We start from the raw sequence: 4,175 nt of genomic DNA, 5'->3' as shown, positions 1-4,175 counted from the left end.
TACATGATAATATTACTATTATGATTACATGGAAGGAATCCTAATCAAACTAGATCTCTTCTCTTCTTTGCGGTGTATCCCGTGAGTCCCACATCGGACAGTCGCTTTGTTGTGTCATAAAGCACGAACACTTAATTTGGATTGCATATCGATGGTTGTGTGTATATATATATAACTGCTCGTATTAGCTTGCTGCAGGTGGGACCTGCGTGGCGCATACAGAGAATGTCGCACGGCGTTTTCTATGCGACACCGTCTCATATAATTTTTTCCTCACTGCTTCCGCCTTCAGTGCCAACTAAGCATGCATAGATTTGCTCTCCGACTAATTCGATCCAAGTGGTTGGCATATTGTAATCATACACATGCATAGACACAGCACTCAGCACATCACTACAGCGCATGCAACAACAGAGTTACAGAGACTTAGCTTTTGGATGTGGATGTCTGGACTGCTGCTTCCGGTGGCCTTCGCCGCATAAAAGAACTTGAGATTCATATGCATCATTATCATTAGTATATTGTTCACAAATCCCATCTCGCACTTCGTTTCCTCCTGTCCGGAGCAAAAGACCACTGCAGTGTGCAGATAGGTTCGTACGAATTGGACAGGCACGCACACAGGACTGCTTTTGCTTCGTCAGATGACTTCCAAGCAAAAGGAAAAGGCAGGAATCTTGGAGTACATGGCTTTACAATCATACCAATCAGCAAAGGCCTACGTAGAAATCAACATGTACACGGAAATCATGTTTTTTTTTGGTATAAGAAGAATAAAAAAATAATGTCGTCGGGTGTTTGGAAGAGAAGGTGAGACGAAAAGGCCTGATCAAAGCTTGGAGATAGGTTATCTCAAAGCATACGTGCCCACCCAAGCACCAGCGAACACGATTAGCTAGATACTTCGTTCCGACAAGAAAGCTAATATCTACACACGAGCTACACCCTTTTTCTGACCCCTCATACTTTGAACAACATCATTGTACTGTTTTTTTTTCAGGATTTGATAATACGCCATGCATCAGGTTCAGCCAAACCTAAAATGTTTTCCAGTAAACAAAAATAAAACAAAAATCCCTATTTTAGAAGGCTTGGGCGCCGCCTCCAAAGATGCAAAGCTCTTCGTCTTGTTCATAATACAAAATAGATTCTGGACTCCATCGCCATGCGGCAAGAGGATGGCCACATGCTACCTTATACCAGTTGTGTCCCAAGGAGCCTGAAATGGCTCACCATCTTCTATCTACTTGTAGGTTCTCCAAAGGGCATATGGGGACAAATTGCATAGTGGACATTTTGCCTGTAAATTCATCCTAGAACCTAGTCACATACCACAACAGTGCTCAACTGGTGGACCTCTTTGGCATGGAAAGAGAGGTGCTAAAGAAGGCCATCTGTTTTCTCATTCGTCTAATGGAAGCAACATAATAGATACCTATTTAAGTTGACTCAATCTCTGGTCAATTTACTGTTAATCATTTATTGCACTAGCATTTATTATTGGTCTTGGAACTGATATGATTTTAGGTTGGTTCAAGTCCAATTAAATCCAACAAAATATACGTACCTTATTATCATTGACATGAGCTCCACACAACAAATTGTATGTCCTGTTGCAATGCACGTGTATAATTGATACTCCCTCCGTTCTAAATATAAGACATTTTGACTTTTTTATATACGTTACTTTTATTATATATCTAGACATAGTGTATATATAAGTGCATAGTAAAAGGCCATGTATCTAGAAAAGCTAAAACGTATTATATATAATCTGAAATGGTGGCGTAGCAACTAAAAACCAGAAAAGAAAAGAAATCCCAAGAAAAGAAAAGAAATCCCTTGCATATCAGACAATGGCATCCCACACATTGGCCCATCGTCCTTCCTTTACCTCTGCTTCAGTCGCATTGAAAGAGTAAGTTTTGGAGAATAGCAAGAATAAGTCTTGTTGGTCATTTACCATGCATGTGTACACATTACTAGAAACTTTGTGCACAGCATGCGCGTCTACCATCTAAATTGGGGATCTTGGTTGAATGTTGGATAATAACACTTGTAACTATTACTCTAATTGTAAGCACCCTCCTTGCAACAGTGACATTAAAAATTGTTAATAATGGGGAACATCAATAGAGAAAAAAGAGAAGAGGGCATTCTGATCTACCATCCATACACATTGAAAGCATAGAATATAGGAGGTAGATAAATGAACAAAGGTAAGAGCAGAATGATTTCAATCTTTTATGAAGCATAGCAAAATCAGCAAGCAAAAACACCACACATAATAAGTTGTAAGCTTCTATATTGTCTCATATAAAACATTTCTTTATCAAAAATTCGTAATTGGTTATGCATATTCTATACTTGAAAACCTAACTAAGAAGGACCACAACCAAATTTAAGAGAGCATATTGTCATAATACTAAAGTAAGAAAGTTTAAACCAAATTTGTGAGAATACATACTTGCTAAGATGAGAACGAGCCATCCTTCTCATGGACACCTCATTTGGAAATTGGAAGGTGTAATAATGAAGTACTGTTATTTTCTTAGGGTGTGTTTAATTTTTTTTTGGAAACGAGGGTGTGTTTAATTTGTTTGTTAATGGAGCTTGCATCGTATATCCCGACTGAGAGGTTGCAGGCCAATTTCAGAAAAAGAAGTGTTTTGTGAGGTTGTATGAGTGGATGAAAAAAACTGAGATACTGTTTGGTTACCTGTATGAGTGGACACAACCTGCCTTGCTTGTGAGATTGATGTCCCATGCAATTGCATCTATTTGTGCAAGTGCTACTGCACATGTAGCCGACCAAATATACTGCTCAGACAATTTTATATAGCTCCACTCATGCAGGCTGGATGGAGCAGTGCAACCAAACAGACCCTCGTGGGTTGTATTTCAAAAGCCTACGAGAGGGATGTCTAGGATATTAATCAACTATGTGAAATTTCTGAAAAGGGATGACAATGCTTATTGATCCACGACGACTAAAATATAGCAAACATGCTTACAAATTAAGGACACATTATGCTTTCCCAATATAACAATAAAGAATATAATAGTGCCCAAGTCATAATAGACACTAAAATAGGTGAATATTACATTGGGAGTAGAATGGTCAGAGCAAGACACAAATGGGTAAAGGTTATATCAAAGTAGGACTATCACCCCTAAAGAACCAATTGATCCATTTTAAATTTTATATTGGCCCTTTTATTCATTGTTTGTAGGAAATCATGTGATTATGCTTATTGATGGGAAACTATGTTGTGATCAAGGGATCATATAGATCAGAGCATTGCATCTCCGATCAAAACGTTTAGTAGTCAAGACCTCAAGATACTCAAGTATACCAACCCAATCTATTAATCATATAGTGCAAAGAAATCAACATAACTGCATGAAAACCATTTTAATTTTAAATTAGAGAGAAATGAAATTGATTTTTTGGAAGGCAATGTGAAAAGGACTAAACAAAGCAAGGAGATATGTTATCTCAAAGCATATATGCATGCCCCACCCATGTAGCTATGTACAAAGCAAGATAATTATTCCAACAAGAAATCTATATTACATAGGAAATATACCCTTTATTGTTCCCATATACTTTAAGCAATGGTATATTTTTTTCATAACTTGATTTACACCATTCAGGTTCACCCTGACCTAACTGTTCATGGATGATTCTCAAACTGCATTTTTCTTTGATAGAATTAATTACTTAATCTAGCAAATACAAGAAACAAAGTGGACAAAAATCAAATGTATTTTTTTGTGCAAATTGTAGTGCCAACATAGACGTTCACCACACACGTACCTTTATGAATGTGAGCTGACAGATCTCATGGTTGATGGAGTGACCAGGACTGATGAAATATAAGCAAAGTGGACAATCATGATGTTTTAGGAGAGGCAAGAGAGGTGCAAAACCTCTGCCTAGGTTAGATACTGAAAATAAGGCTTCTGTTTATTTCCCCAATACTAACTTGTGTCCACATAAGCTATTTCCCCAATAATAACTTGTGTCCACATAAGCTATTAAGCAATCTTGCAGGTTTAGAATGATGTATATCAATCTTACAGTGCAAAGATCAACACGCAATACATGAAAACCATGTTTGTTTGGGAAAGGTAAATTGATCTTTGAAAGAAAATATGAAAGGGAAAGGACA

This window comes from Miscanthus floridulus, chromosome 6, assembly GCF_019320115.1.
Source record: "Miscanthus floridulus cultivar M001 chromosome 6, ASM1932011v1, whole genome shotgun sequence".
In the NCBI taxonomy this organism is placed as follows: Eukaryota; Viridiplantae; Streptophyta; class Magnoliopsida; order Poales; family Poaceae; genus Miscanthus; species Miscanthus floridulus.
The sequence above is the reverse complement of the archived record's forward strand: the minus strand, read 5'-3'. Positions refer to the sequence as shown.